We start from the raw sequence: 16,944 nt of genomic DNA, 5'->3' as shown, positions 1-16,944 counted from the left end.
GGCTATGCTCATTGCAGAAAAACAATGAAGTAACTTCACATCATTATGAGATTTCGGTAAACAAAAAAGGTGCAGATTCTTTGTTTTGGTGATCCATTGCTATGGAAGAGTTTGGATGTCAAGCTACAACACAGAAAGATCAGAGAAGAAGCTCGGACTAAGGTACAACAGTCAATGAATTTAGATGTCACTGTAATTTTGGGAGAACAGAAGCAACGAGGAAAATGACCATGTCAGAGATAAAGTTTCGGTGTTCTAACAAGGAATCACAGTCCAATGGAGATACTACAGTTCGGTGGTATCAAGGAAATTCGGAACCCTGTACAATCACAGTGACAACAAGAATCTTTGTGCTACACAGTTTGGACAAGTTTAGATATATATTACAGTTTGGTGCTAAAAGAAATTACAGTTCGGTAATCTGAAGATTGAGTTTCAGTGCTATCTAAAGAAGAACTCAGTGCCATCACAAAAGTGAGGTCTCAGTCATATGACAGTGAGGAGGTCTCACAAAAGGAGATCACGATGTGAAGACAGTGATAAGATTTCGATGGTGACAATGTTTCGTTGCTTAGAAGGTCGAAGAGGAAGAGGAGCCAAGAAGAAGGTTGACTGTCAAAGAGGACATGTGTCTTAGTCTTGGAGTGGCTATTAGGTCAAGGGTCTTGGTCTTGGTATTCGTCAATTGGAATCTCTATAAGAAGAATTTGTGCGGGTTTTCCTCCCAAAGAGTGAGAGGTTTAGGCCCTGGCTCATGCCTACATGCTGTGTCTCTTGTCTATTTATGTTCATGCATTGGTTACTGTTTGATGAAGAAGAACACTAATAATCTAACATGAAGAAGATACTAATCTAAAGAAGTAAACAGCATTCACAAGCAGTCACTAATGAAAGAGAAATCATCTAACACTAACGCCCTAGATTTCTCAAAATGGTATTAGAGCTAAGGTGTTGAAGTCAAAGGAGGGCAACAAAGAGACATTCAAGGATCAAGAAGGGCATCAAAGTAAGTTGAAGGTTATCAAAGAAAAGGATCAAGATCTACATTAATGAATCAAACCCTAGATCGAAGAAGCAGTCTACTACAACAAGTGCTTTTGTTTTTATAGTCGAAGAAGCAGTCTACAACAACAAGAGCTTTTGTTTCCATAGTTATTATCAAAAGGCCACAAAGACCCTCATCAAGTTGTCTGCAAAGCAAGATAGCTCGAAGGACCTTAAAAACGAAGATCACATCATCTCACGGAAAGTCGAAACCCTAGAAGCAGTTCTGATCTACACTACAAAAGAAGTCGAAGTATATTGAAGGCGAGAAGGCATTGTTATCATCTTCATGGTTATAAAACAAGCAAGGATCTTCTCCTTGTCCTTGAAGAAGTTCATCCGAAGAAGCTACAAATCATCCTCATCAAAAGGAGCAACCTTCTCTATTGAAGAAAGACTTTTTCATTTGGAAGAAGATCATCCAAGAGGGAGCTCTAATATATCTTCTTCAGCCATCATCAAAGCAATCAAGGTGAAGATTTCATCTACATGTCAAGTATCTTTCATTCTTTAATCAATCTGGTAAAATGACTTCGTGTTTGCAAGGAGATCTATAAGTTGGATAGGTCATCAAAACTCCTTGCATTCATTCTTGGAGACATCAAAGAGATGTATATGATAAACTCATCCTCTAAAGGTGCAATAAAGAAGGTCACATGAATTAGATCTGATCTACATGAAAGTAAAGGTATCAAAGGATGAAGGATATCTTCATAAGATCTCATCTACAAGATCTAGGAAATAAGATAATCATCATTGATCTATAATGCACTAATAGATAATCAAGGTAACAGATCTCCATGGGATAAGAAAGTTACCTCATTCGACAAGTTGTGATTTCTACGCAAGATAGACGAAGACAAGTTGAGGGCAAAAGTGTTGAAGGTTAAGAACTCAAACATTTGCTGGAAGGAAAGGAAGTTTGGAAAATTCTGGTTCTTAGAAAGAAAAGAAAAGCATAACTAAGATTCAAATGCTATGAACATTACAAGAAAGATTGTCCTTAGAAGGACAATAACAAGAAGGACAGAGAAGAAGTCCATTTTATCGAAGAAGTAAAGGAAGCTGAAAGAAGGAAGTCCAAGAAAAGAGGAAGTAAGACATCTCCACTAGGTCTAAGAGAGTCTCCCTCTCAAAGGGGCTTGACATAACTTCTAAATCTTATGTTATAGGATATGTCTATAATAAATAATAAGCTACATAGTGGCATCATGGAAGCATTAGAAACAAGAGCTCATGACATCACCATAGGAGACATGAAGGATGTCTGATAAAGGATATAGCTCTTGGTGACTGCATTGAAAAATCAAAGGAAGAAGTCATCCAGAACAAGTGTTATCATACATAAGTTTAAAAGGGAAACATCTGCTGAATAAGAATATGTGAGATGGAATCCTCATTGAAGGTTTCACCGATCTAGAAAAGAAGCAAGTGTTTCATTTGGAACTCCAACTTGTGGGGTTCATGGGATGATGGAATGATGACATGAGAGATGAAGCAAGTCAAGGGGTTGAAGATCTTTTCAATCAAGGAAGCTGCTACCGCATTGAAAAATTAAAGGAGGAAGTCATCCAGAACAAGTCTTATCATACATCAGTTTAAAAGGGAAACATCTGCTGAATAAGAATATGTGAGATGGAATCCTCATTGAAGGATTCACTGATCTAGAAAAGAAGCAAGTGTTTCATTAGGAACTCCAACTTGTGGGGTTCATGGGATGATGGCATGAGAGATGAAGCAAGTCAAGGGTTTGAAGATCTTTTCAATCAAGGAAGCTACTGAAAGAAGCCTAGATGACGTAAAGGTAAATAAGGTATGTATGCTTGTATTTAATATTATAAAGTCATGTCGTATGGTTGCAGGGAACAAGGATCACTACTTCTATTTTGAGAAGCATGATCAAAGGAAATGAATCTCCTCCTATGAAAGAATGTCGGAAAGGCATGAGTCATACTAGATGAAATCAACATAATATGTCGTCATATGAAGTATGAGGTGGTTGACTATGATTGAAGAACTCTGATTAGAAGCTTCTGGAAATGAAGTGTGTGAAAAGATAGGAAGGGATCATGATAATGTGCAACGAAGGTAGAAGGCATTCAACATCCGAAGTCCAAGAAGATTTGACTAGAAGATCTCCTGGAAGAATGTGAAGACTCTGATGGAAGTCGAAAAAGATAAAGACCCTTGACAATGGATATTAGTGGGAGATGTGTCAATTTGCATGCAGGATGTTGATACTTAAAGGAAGATGTCATGGTAAAGGTAATTTTGATTTGAAATGTTCATTGATTATTTCTGAACTAATATCTGGATGAGCTTATGTAGGTGGACCATATAGAAGGATGTAATGTCCTTCCGAAAAATACGGCATGAAAGCAGAATAACATGAAGCAAAGACAGATGGAAGATCACTTTCTGATGAGTTGAAGACATGATTGACTCATGGATAAAAGTGATGAGTGAACGGGGCTCTATGTAGAAGCCCCCAAAGTTAATGACTCCTTAACGAAGAAGAAATTCATGACATCGAAGGAAGGAGCTCTTCAAGCAGTTGGTTGTTTTAGGATCTCCACATGAAGAGTTACGATAGGTCCTTGGTTGAGAGGGAGCCTGAAAATAAGTTTCTTACTTGGAAGAAACTTGGAAAATTCCTAAGTAGGAAGATTAGGTACATTCCTTCTGTGATAGGAATGAGTACATTCCTTTAATGGAATAAAATCCCCTGGTATAAAAAGGAGTGATAGACATGTCATTCTGGCCTTCACCTGGGAAGACAAAATGGAGGATTGTGTAATCATTTGACATCCGATGCTCTTTGAGGATGAGATAGGGCATCCAACAGTAAGAGTAGTCGTAGAGGACTGATATTCTTTGAGGACTAGGGAGTCCAAGATAAGAATAGTCCTCATGGAGCATACCCTGAGAGAACCTGGGTGGGGTATGTTTCGAGAGAGACAATGATGGGTGTGTCTATAAATCATTGGTCTCGCCATCATTGTGCTCTGATCTTGTGGAGAGATAGAGATGTTAGTCAAAGCCTTTCTATATGACAATGCTGGTTGGTATGATGTTATACAAATGAGTTACAAATCTGAATTCTTCTTATGAGAAATTTTTCAGATTGAGAATGACCAAGTACCATTATGAATACCTCCCTAGTTAAGAGGGAGTGTTGTAAAATGTAACTACGTTCGGTCTTCATAATGACATGTAATTTTGACTTTTATAAATGATGTAATAAAGGAAATAAAATTATTTTTGTATGCCTTGCTTCATGGGTTTCATGAGCAAGAGGTTTTATTTGTTAGTGGCTCCCATTGAGCTCTAAGATTTATCATTAAGTCAAAGAGTCAATGTCATGTATGACGAACTCTTCTTGAGCATATGTAAAATGTATATGAGTCTATGTCTATGTCTAAATAGCCCTCCAAAAAGACAAGCACAATCCTCTTGATGTTGGCTTGCAAGATGAATTAAATAACAACTTATGTCGACCCACTTAAAATGACACATCTAATTGAATGGTAATGTCGGCCTAAGATATGGATGAACAACTATATATAAGAGCCTATGCTCATCGCAGAAAGACAGTGAAGTAACTTCACATCACTCTGCGATTTCGGTGAACAAAAAATGTGCGGATTCTTTGTTTCAATGATCCATTGCTATGGAAGAGTTCGGATGTCAGATAAGAAGCTCAGACTAGGGGACAACAGTCAAGGAATTCAGATGTCACTGTAATTTCGGGAGAACAGAAGCAACGAGGAAAATGACCATGTCAGAGATAAAGTTTTGGTGTTCTAACAAGGAATAATAGTCCAATGGAGATACTACAGTTCGGTGGTATCAAGGAAATTCGGAACCCTCAGCAATCACAGTGACAACAAGAATCTTTGTGCTACACAGTTTGGACAAGTATAGATATATATTAGAGTTTGGTTCTAAAATAAACTACAGTTCGGTGATTTGAAGATTGAGTTTCAGTGCTATCTAAAGAAGAACTCTGTGCCATCACGAAAGTGAGGTCTCGGTCATATGACAATGAGGAGGTCTCGCAAAAGGAGATCACTATGTGAAGACAGTGATAAGATTTCGATGGTGACAATTTTTTGTTGTTCAGAAGGTCGAAGAGGAAGAGGAGCCAAGAAGAAGAAGGTTGACTATCAAAGAGGACGCGTGTCTTAGTCTTGGAGTGGCTATTAGGTCAAGGGTCTTGGTCTTGGTATTCGTCAATTGGAATCTCTATAAGAAGAATTTGTGCGGGTTTTCCTCTCAAAGAGTGAGAGGTTTTGACCCTGGCTCATGCCTACATGTTGTGTCTCTTGTCTATTTATGTTCATGGATTAGTTACTGTTTGATGAAGAAGAACACCAATAATCTAACATGAAGAAGATACTAATATAAAGAAGTAAAAAGCATTCACAAGCAGCTACTAATGAAAGAGAAATCATCTAACACTAGATTTGTCGACAAACTTTTCCATCAATGAAAGCCACTCTATCACTTTTATCGACTTGAAATGGATAGTAAATTCTTATGAAAACTTGGAACAAATAGGATGTTGTTGAGATGAATATTGCCTCCATTTTCCAGTTCTATCGAGGTTGATCCAATTCCTCTTACGGGGTAGCTCTTATTATCTCCAAGTTCTACGGAGTAAGAAGATTTTCCTTTTGACAATGTCTTTAGTTGCTTGTGATGATCAGTCATGTGTCTTGATGCACCACTATCGATCACCCAAATGTTCTCATCTTGAAATGTGCCAGTGAGTGCTGAGAAGAGTCCTTCATTCTTTGTCTTGGTCACTTCCTTCCTTGGAGTAAATGGAAAATTCCATGCTTCCTTGATACCTTTCTTGAGATGGCTTGCTACCTTTGAACACTTTTTGAGAAACTTCATTAATGTAGTAGAGGTTTTCATAATGCCCTTAGCCAACCCTAGCTCTGATACCATGTTGAGAAATCTAAAGGGTAATGATTAGAGTGATTTCTTTTTCTTTGATAACTGCTTGTGATGTCTTTTTACTTATCTTACTTATTAGTTTCACTTATTATTATTATGTTTGTGTATCATCAAACAACTACCAAAACAAGAAGAACAAGAACACATAATATAGGCTGCAAGCTAGGGCCAAAACCTCTCCACTTGAGAGGAAAACCTGCAAATCTCTTCTCTTCCTTATAGATTCTTCAATTGACGAATTCCAAGACCTTTAGACCAAGACCAATACCCTCCAAAACCAAGTCCAACCTTTCCAGATGATGTGCTTTCCTTGTACAATTCAAACCCAGTCAAATTTCTTCTAGTAGCACAACTCTGACCTCTAGCTGCAGAGTTTCGGCCTCTATTGCAAACCTGAAATTTTCAGCCCTCCTGCAGTTGTTGCTGCCACACGTGTGAGCTTCTTTTAGCCTCCCAAGAATTCCTTAGACCTTCGCTTGGATTGCTCTGACTTCTGGAGCTTGAGGATGGATTCTTGTGACCTTCGCTTGGATTGCTCTGACTTCTGGAGCTTGAGGATGGCTTCTTGTGACCTTTGCTTGACCTTCTTGCCTTCTCTTCTTCAAGATCGAACTTGTAGAGGAAAACCCTAGATTTGCTGCAGAAACCCTAGCCTTCCTTCGCATGTGTGAGAGAGAAATAGCCCAAAACCAAGTCTTCTTCGTCCTCTTCCTTCTTTGTTGCCTTCTTCCTCTTCTTCCTTCTCTTGAATGAGTGAGAGATGAATGTGCTCTAAGGAGGTTGAGTTTCCTCCTTTATATAGGCTTCTCAAAGGTGGATGTGGCTCCTCAAATTAGGCCGACTTGCCAGCGGCCAGGTTGACTTGATCTTGGAGGGTATTTTGACACTTTTAAGGAAGAAAAATAATTTTCTTTCAAGTTACAATGTGCCCAAAGGGCTCTTCAACTTATGACAATGACTCTTTTGACTTCTTGACCTAGGACAAACCCTAGAAGCATTCAATGGGTGCTTGACCTATAAAATAAAAGATCTTGAGCATGAAACCCATGCTCCAAAAATAATAATAATATTTTTCTTTCATTTTACAATTTACAAGAATCAAAAGTACATTTCATATTTATGAAGACCGAACCTAGTTACACATTTTTCAACAGATATTGCATATATTGGATATATTCTATGATCTTGCTGGATTTAACCTCATATTTTGGATCTTGGATCACTTTTCGTAGGCAACACCTGGGATTTCTAGCTTGCCAAGATGCACCCAACAGAGGTTTCTCTGAGAAACTAGAAACTCCACTTTGCCCAACAACTCTATGAAAAGGATGTCAAAGATGAGGAGATTGAAAGGGAATACTAGTATATCCAGAATCTCTACGAATTTCTGAAACAATCTGACCGAAGGGGTGGGGGGGGCAGAGGCCCCTCTCATGGAGCTGGTCATGGACGGCTATGTAGAGGAAACCCTAACCTTTTTGCATGTAGTTATGCATTTGAACTTTATTTTGTTTTTCCATATATCAGACACAAGTTCGTACCTATATGGTACAATTGCTTTTCATTATTACATTACAATAAGATACATCAGCTGTAAGAGGGTGTAGAGACTGTAAGAGTGGGGATACTATTTAAGTAGGGCCGTGAGGCCAGGTCTCATATAATGAGTGCACAATGGCAAAAGTATTAAGAGAGCGTAATTTTCCAAAAGATAGTTACAAGTGTTACAATGCTCATGTTCATACAATACGAATTAGTTACAATGGTATGGATAGTCATGATAGGGGGTAGTCATGACTCATAACATATATTGTTCATATTCCTAGTTATAAAGTTCAGCTTCTTGTCCATGTTAGAATTAGGCAGAGTTGGATTGCCAAGGCTCAAGAAAACCTATTTGATGTCAGGAGCTGTGGTTGACGACAGATGTCAAGCACCGAGTAGCTGAATGTTTCGACTTATCAGATATTGGAACTTGGGTGTCAGACTTACTTGGTTGGGTTCTCCTTTCAAAAGTGTTTAAACTCTAATTTTCCAAGAATGCATCGTCAGGTTTGATGCATGATGTGAAGACTTTTTTTTGGTTTGATTTGAAATTGCAATGTCTTGACCAAAAGTGAGCCGATTTGAACCATTTTGATTTAAACTGGTTGGTTCAGACTGACTCTGGAGTCTGAATATAAGTCAAACTGGTACCAGTTCATACCAATTCTTGTCTGAACTGCTCTGTCCTGATCCCCACCCAGAATCCTCAAAATGCCAAAAAAAAGGGAAAAAAAACGACAAAACAAAAACATAAGATAGGTAATACCCCCTCCTAAATCCTGATCCGATGCTATATAATATTAATAATAGTGTCCCCCCAGTCCCCTCTATTTTCCTGTGGCTGGTCAAAAGAATCTGATTTGATTTTCTATTTTTACTGTTAAATTCTTAAAAGCTGATATTGGCTTAAATTTTTAACATTAAATGTTGAAAGTGTGACTCCCATTTCGGGATGTTTGGTAATGGTGTCCGACTCCAAGGACCTTACATGGAGAAAGTGGGAAGTTAGATGTTTTTCCAGTTTCAGCAGGTTTAAAAACTATTCAATGTTTTAGAACTATATGAAATAAAATTGTTCAATGCTTATATATTTTGGTTTAACAACTATTGTCTGTTTTAGAACTATATGAAATAAAATCGTGCAACGTTTATGTGTTTTGGTTTGGATATATACCGCACTTGATGCCATTTTTCTATATTCACTCTTACATGCTATTTATGTGAGAAAACTCGGCATATTTGTTTTTTAATGGTTTGGAATTACATTGATGTACATGAATATATAACGTTTCTAATTAAAAATGAATATTTTGTTTTCCAAGATCAATTCTTTTTTATGGTTTTTTCCCAGTTTTTGGGCGGATTGAAGATTGTGGCTTTTCTAGATCTAGTTTTGGTAACTTGGGTTCCTAATGATGTATGCCCATTGCCTTGATGCCTGATGGTGAAATATTTGTGGCTGTCTGTCTTGTTAGAAATGCATTTATATGGAAGTATACTTTGGGGTTAGTTGGATTTTTTAAGAGATGAGATTATGGCTAAGCTAAGTAATAGGGCACATGTTAGGAGGGTGCTGTGTCCCTACCTGGTTGGACACTGACATGCTAGGACATGTTTTTTGGCACATGTTCTAAAACAGAACACATGGCAAGCATGTGTTGGACACGTGTTTTACCTTTTCAACAGTGTTGTCTACCGAGGTGGCGAATTTGCCCAGATGTCAGAAAATTGCCGGATTTCGGCTGTTTTTTTCTCAAAAAAATCTGACAGTAGAAGTCCTTGAATTCTGTTTGATGGTGAAAATGGATTCAGCACCATCAAAAACCCCTGGGGCACCCAAAATCTTGAAACTTAACAGCTGTAACCCGGATTTCCCAAAATTTCTGCCGGATTTAATCAAAATCTTGTCGGAATTTCCATTGTTTTCTGGAAAAATTTGAATTCTCATTAGACTACGTGCCTTTCAACGCTAAGAAACATTAACATTTTTCATCGCTATTTCCTCACTCAGGTGTATAGAAAGAGCTCTTATGGTCTCCCATTATACAGGTGAAGTGTAAAATTGAGATTTGAAGGGATTCCAAGTGTTTTGTAATGAATTTGATCGTTATGTCTCTATTTCATTTTTTTATTAGTAATTGTAATTTTTTCAATATATATATATATATAAAATGTGTTCTGTGTCCTATTTCCATGGTCAACATGTCTGGTGTTGGACACTTGTATTTACATGTCCTTGTGTCGTGTCTTAGCTGCTAACATTCTATCCATTTTCTGAGGGTAGATGCCTGAACGTATGGAAAGGCCTTTTATCAAATCAATTTGCAGTTGTTATTATCAATTATATCTCTCTTTTGCACGGTCAAGAACAAAAAAGAAAGAAATGTAATAATGTAAACCATAGTGGAAATCATTCCTAGATGCTCAACAGAGTAGGAAACTACGAAAGGTACTTAACCAGCTGCTCTCTCTTTTGCACAGTCGAGAACAAAAAAGAAAGAAAAGTAACAATGTAAACCATAGTGGACATCGTGCCTAGATGCTCAATAAAGTAGGAAACTACGAATGATACTTAACCAGATGCTAGTGTGATGTATAATATTTCAAGCTTTGTGTGGTTGCTCCATTCTCTCTTAAGTTAATGTAGAGTATCTTCTTTCTGCATTTTTCACATTGAAAATAATAATGCTAATACATACCTACTCTTTTTGTCTGTTACCAGTGAGTAATTATCCTAATTCAAGGACATATTTGATGGACAATAAGCTATTAGGTTATTATGAACTGCTCTTACTAGAATCTGGGAGCTTCTCATTTTCAAGAATGATTTTCGATACACCTGTCACAGACAATGTTGTTTCGTTGCTCTGTAACATCACTATGCAACATGGAAGACTGTTCACCAGATTCCTAAAATAAGATTCAACTTTTTGAGGATGCACATGAATCACCTTAAGACATGCTTTTTCATCATTCTTTACCTATCATTCCCTTGGATGTTAGAGTTTCCATGTTTGATTTGTCTTAATATGCATTATTTGTATTAGCCTCTGGAGAAGTTTTGGTTAGAGGATGACATTGGACAGTGACTGTTGAGTTGATGAGGTAATTTATTCATGCTAAGGGCCAAACCGGGCACAGCATGGAACTCAAATACTTGTTGCCTTGTAGGATACCTATTTATTTATTTGTTGGTTGTCATTATGCGTATTTTACTGTCACATGCCTGCTGAGATAACGTAGATTTATGTGGTGATATTGTTCATCTGATCTTGAATCTTCTGTATGACATTCTAGAGGAAGTGTTAATCCATGCAAGAACACCTATTTAATACTATTATCTTAATGTACTTTTGAAAATGGCTACCAAATATGCAAGGAATGGTATTTATTGTGATATGAGTTCTTTCATATCGAAAATTGTCCATGCTCTATCCTATTGGAACTTGGCAATGCTTTATTGTTGCAGGAATTAGTCTGGTAGAGTTGGTAATTCTCTGTCCACTTTCAATTTTCTTGTACACCCTGGGTCTTCTATTAGTACTCATTTGCAATAGCTTACAGAGAAGGAAATTTATGTACACGAGTCTAATTATAAGTTTTATTGCTTGCCAACTTATTTCATTCTCGGTTGCTGCAATTTCAACCAATAAACACTAGTAACCTAACCAGTTCACAGGTTTTGTATGTCAACTTCTTAGATGGCTCAAACATAAGTTGACAGGCAAAGTGCTTCATAGAGGGAGACTTATCTTGCATACCATATAAATGTACTCGTGATTGACGATGGCCCATGGGCATTCTGTTATGGAAACTTTAGTAAATTATAATATACCTTGATTATTTTGAAGGTGTTTACTATTAAATTGTTGACATTGACAAATTACATCATGTATCTTTGTCTCTGAGATGAAATTGATACCCGATAAAGTCTATGCCAAATCTTATGTCTTTTCCAAAACCAGAAGCTGTCGAGAGAAATAGTAATAAAGCTATTGAAGGTGAGATGAGTGAAAATATACAAGAGGAGTCTTCTGGTGTAGTTGCTTGTCTTGAGCCTGGTAAATAAATCTTCTAGAGGCATCATTGTCGTATTCAGTAGTAACATGGAAGAAGATGGTGTTAAAATGTGTTTCTCCAGAGATGGATAACAAATGCCTCTACTCTTTAAGTCAGATGGATCATGGACCAAGGTAGGGATATATCAGAAGCTCATGTACAGAACTTGTGCCTGCGACTCTGATTTAATGAGCATGTGGCCTTGTGATTAATCCAGACATAAAAAAAGGCTAAGGGGAAAAGCAGCAGCAATATGTTTGCAAATGGGAAAAATGGATCCCTGAGTTTGTCTGGGCACGATAGGCAATGTGAAAATATTTATTGTCTATCGTATCTGTTATCTGCACAGGCAATGTTTTGGACACACTGAGCTTGCTAATTTAAGCAATGTCAAATATTTCCTTGTAAATTTTAGATAATCACCTGTTTTCTTTAATCCAAACATTTTCCATCTACAAGTTCTCGTTTTTACTTTCAAACGTCAGGATTGTCACACCATTTGAATGATATTCCAATGGACAATGCCTTTACAAATTCAATCAACGACAAATGTGATTGTTTTCTAAAACAGGTAAGAACAATTGTTTCTTGAACGTAATCGTCGTTTTTGAAGTTGAATGTCCTTTTACTTTTATTCTTGATTTGTCTATTTTATTTTAACTTATTAATCTTGAATCTTTTGTGGCCATATTTGAGTTCCTTGGAAAACATGTTAAATGCTTTTGGAAAGCTGCAGTTTCAGAACGTCAGTTCTCTTAATGTTTTCAGCAATCTTACTGGACCAGGTAGCTGTTTCATCCAAATTTTGTATGTAAACCCGAGAGTTAGGGTTGGCTGTTGCCTTCAGTTAGCAAACATCTACTGATATATTCTCTATTCTTGGGTTCCTTAGCAAACATCTACTGATATATTCTCTATTCTTGGGTTCCTTTTTAGAGCACAGCCATGTTTGGCAAGTTTTCTTTCAAGTTGCATATTTGTATTAGTACAAAAACAAATTTACAAATACATAAATGCATCTTCCCATACTAAATAAACATACCCAAACCCAACATAACCATCTTTCTCCTAGGCATTGGAAAAATGAAAATTAATCTCGGTATAAGCACCATTCTCCTCAGCAATGGAAAATGAAATTTAATATACACTATTCTTTGAATGTAGTACTCTAAATATTAATCAACTAATATTTTCACAACATTTTTTTTTGGTAAAATGTAGAGAAATTCAGCAGATTGATGGAATTAGAACCAAGAAAAACAATTTAACTTGTAGGAAACATGTAGCTGGGCCATGTCCTAGTACCTGAAATGTCTGGAAACACCAAAATGGATACAAAACAGCTTGGAAACGTTGTCAACTGTACTGTTTGGTGTTGCCAAATCTGGAAATGTTGTATCATATGGCTAACAATGTTTCCAAGCTGTTTTGGCCATTTCTCGTTATGTTATGTTTCGGACACCTTTTTGGATGTTTCTGAGACTGCCTAATTGCCCCAGAGGGGCATGGGACCCATAGTGAAATTATTGCCTTATCCATCCCATTGATCCTTAAGACAAAACAAAGATAGGGAATTGAGCTTTGAGGAGTTTGTAACCTTAGTAATTAATGGTGAAAGTGGCATTCTCTTTTCTCTTACATTTTCTATCATTTTGCTTAAATTTGAACTTTTTCGTCAACTGTTTCAGGGTGTTTGAGAGTGGTTCCAACCCCATTGAACTTTATAGAGAAAGTAAAATTTCATATTTCATTCTGAATTCCACGGACTTAACAATTTTCAAGATTTCAAAGTTGGTGGAATTATAGTGTTTCCATTGGATTCAATCATTTACGAGGGTATGGGATTGGCATTAGTCGGACTACCAAGCCGTGGGATGTTGCATCATGTTTTCAATTATGACAGTCAATATGGATATGAGTTTCCTTCTAAAATGCCATTTGGGTATCACTTTTACTACCCCTTTCGTTGGTAGGATATTATGTGTTTGGTAAATGCGTTGACCTATAATTTATTTTTAGTTGACCAAAAAATTAAAGGTGCATGTGTAATGTTAACATTATAACTAAAATAGCAATTTTTATGGATAATTTAAATCTACTTTTTTTTAGGTTGTGATGGGTTACCTGGGCTCTTATCTTATTGAGTCATGATTGTAGGCTTGTACTCCGCGGGTGTGAGCTCGTACTGTTGACGGGGAATCATGGATTTCGATATCTTAATCAACGGGAGATTTCAATGCTAGAACAACAAATAATCAAGCTAGCATTCTTTGTTGCAAAGAGGTTAACAATCCTATTTGGCTCACTGAAGAGGAGAATCCCCAATGGGTGAGGTGTTCAGAAGATGACAAAGTTAGCAATCATTTTGGAGATGAGTCGCTTAAATTGTGTGGGGCTTTCAACTTAATTATTTGCAATGGTCTAGATAGATGGAAAAGGTCTGGGAACTTCACTTGCAACACATACAATGGGGCAAGTGTCGTTGACTATGTGATGTGTTCACAAAGATTAATAGAAAAGATAGATGAAGTCAGTATTAGAGAGCATATTTGGGACTTAAAATCTGACTATAACCCAATTTTTATAAGGTTATCATGGTTAGAAGAAAGACAACAAAGGAGGAAAACCCAATGCTCTCGACAATCACTATCAAGGGGTAAAATTTTTCTAACACAAGAAAATGGTACTATCTTCAAGACAATATTAGAGAGATTAATTCAGAAGGAGAAAATTAGTTTCAAATGCTTCAACAACCATGAGTTAACAAATATAATTCAAAGTGCACTTTAGAAGTGCAAAAGAGCAAAAAATAGGAAATCAGAATCAAATTATTTTCCTGTAAATGCGTGGTTTGATGAGGAATGCAAAATGGCAAGGAGAACCTTGAAAAAGGCAGGAAAAGAGAAGATCAATGTAAAGTTATATAAGCGGATACTAAAAAGGAAAAAAGATGAGTTCATGCAAACAAGGAGAGAAGAGTTAATATATTTAAGCAAGAATAATCCAAAGCTTTTCTGGCATGAACTGCAACCAAGGAAGAAGCAAATTGAAAATAATATTACAGCCAATCAATGGTTTGAATATGCAAGGCAACTCTATGAGAAAAATCTGAGGCGGAGTCTCCCCCTAGGATCAACACAAATTCAAAGCTCTTCACATTACAGGAGGTGGAGAATGGAATTAAGCTGAAAATAGGAAAGACAAAGGACTTGGTTGAACTTCAAGCAGAGTATCTAAAATGGGGAGTGAACGCTCTTGCACCACACATCATGAAAATATTCAACAACATCATTCAACAAGGATTCCCAAGAGATTGGGCAACTAGCCTAGCAATACCCCTTTTTAAAAGTGGAGACATTAATAATCCATCCAACTATACAACAATTATGATCAATCCTTTGTTTGCAAAGCTTTTCAGCAGCATGGTAGAAGATAGAATTAGCAAGTGGGTAGAGGTAAAAGAAAAGAGGGCAAGAGAACAAGTGGGTTTTAGGCCGAAACATTCTACAGTGGATCATGGCATCACGTTGAGACACATTGTTGAAAAGGTTTGGGAGGACAAAGAAGTATTTTGCTGCTTTTTTGACTTCAAAAAAGCATTTGACACAGTCCCTAGGGATAAGTTGTGGCGTAGAATGGAAGAACTTGAAATTCCTGTGCATTATAGAGCCGCTGTCCATAGACTTTATGAAGAAGTGAAAGTCAAAATTAGAACCTCAGCAGGTATTTTAGAAAGCTTTAGAAGTGACATTGGAGTCAAGCAAGGTTGCCTTCTATCCCCCACTCTTTTTGGTCTATATATTGATAAATTGGAAGAGTGGCTAAATTTGCAAGGTGGAGATGGTGTTCGGTTGGGGGAGTTTGTGATAAAACTTCTTTTATACGCTGATGATATTGTATTGATTTCTTAATTGGTCATGGATTGCAAATGCACTTATATGCTCTTGAGCATTTTTGTAGAGTAGTGAGGATGCAAGTAAATACTAGCAAGACCAAAATAATGATTTTTTCTAATAAAAGGAAGCAGAGGCAACATACTTTCTTCTTTGAACACAACATTCTTGAAGAAGTAAATGAGTACAAGTACCTTGGGATTGATTTCAACAACAAACTCAATTTGGAGGATTGCAGAAAGGAGAATTTTAGGAGGGTGGAAAGCATTACATGCTCTTCAAAATAGGATGTAGAGAGGCAGAGTTATGGGATTGGAAAACGATTAAAGTGCTTTTTGAACTCCTAGTTTGTCCAGTGATGTTATATGGGTGTGAATTGTGGGCTAGCAGCACTCTCGTCTCAACATGGAAACAAATTGAGAAAATCCAAAAACGTTTGATCATGGGCAAGTTCAAAATAAAAAGTTCGGTATTTTATGGGATAATGTTGAGTGAAACAGGAGCAACTTCCATTGAAGCAATTGCTATGGTGCGGCTCATAAGATACCTAAAAAAATTGAACAAATGAGAGTTGGTAGATGGCCTAATGTTATCTTCAATGAAGACATGAGTGAAAGAAAGAAAACATGGATGAAACAAAACTACACATGGATGCAAAAATGGAATATCTACCTCAATGCCTGTCCCACAAATAGCAATGAGCTAAAGGATTTTGTTATGGAGAAGTTTTGTAAAAAGGTATGGGGAAAAGAGTTGGGTAGAAAGAAGAAATATTACATTGAGGAATTCAACCCTACGTGTGATTTACAACAAAAATAGTTCATTAGAGCTAGCATTTCGTGGAGGGCAAAGGTTCTTATTGCTCAATTAAGGACCAAATCACATCAACTTCGGTGTGAAACATGACAGTGGAAAAGGCCTAAAGAAGCTTGGGAAGAATGGGTGTGTACATTTTGCACGTCTGGGGCTGTGGAATCGGAAAAACATTTCATTTTGGAATGTGATGCATTCAAAGACATCAGAGAAAGTTATGAGAACATGTTAGCATCAGTTTCTTGGCATTGTCTTTTTTAGCGAGGGGATTGTTGGAAGATTAGGTCAGCTCATCATCAATTTGAATCGAAAAAACACTGAATTGCAAAGAACAAAAAACAGGGAACTAATGGTCTCATAGACTATTTTTAGTCTCGTGGACCTTAAAATATCATTTCATTTCATTAACAACAAGATGCCTTCATTAACCACCGTACATGATAATTAATATTTGATTTATTTGCAATCTAGGTTAATAATATTCTATGATTTTGGCTGTTACGAGCACTTGCGGGGAATGTTGAGGTAGCTGCATTTTGCCTTGGGAAATGGAATAAAAAACACAGAGAAATTACTCCATCTTTATAACTGATTTGACTGATTCAATTTTTACAATTGTTTGGTA

General features: G+C 36.9%; 1 pseudogene across 1 annotated transcript in view; it reads left to right on the top strand.

Moving 5' to 3' along the window:
• The window catches only part of LOC149217328 (pentatricopeptide repeat-containing protein At1g08070, chloroplastic pseudogene), a 113,435-nt pseudogene extending 102,974 nt beyond the window's left edge, over positions 1-10,461 (top strand). Inside the window, exon 5 of the transcript XR_016251254.1 lies at positions 10,277-10,461. The product of XR_016251254.1 is annotated as a pentatricopeptide repeat-containing protein At1g08070, chloroplastic pseudogene, transcript variant X2 (transcript). The remainder of the gene's footprint in view (positions 1-10,276) is intronic.
• The last annotated feature ends 6,483 nt before the right edge of the window (positions 10,462-16,944 follow it).

This window comes from Pinus tabuliformis, chromosome 1_1, assembly GCF_031772625.1.
Source record: "Pinus tabuliformis cultivar Carrire ecotype Pingquan chromosome 1_1, CPIR1, whole genome shotgun sequence".
NCBI lineage: Eukaryota > Viridiplantae > Streptophyta > Pinopsida > Pinales > Pinaceae > Pinus > Pinus tabuliformis.
The sequence above is the reverse complement of the archived record's forward strand: the minus strand, read 5'-3'. Positions and strand labels throughout refer to the sequence as shown.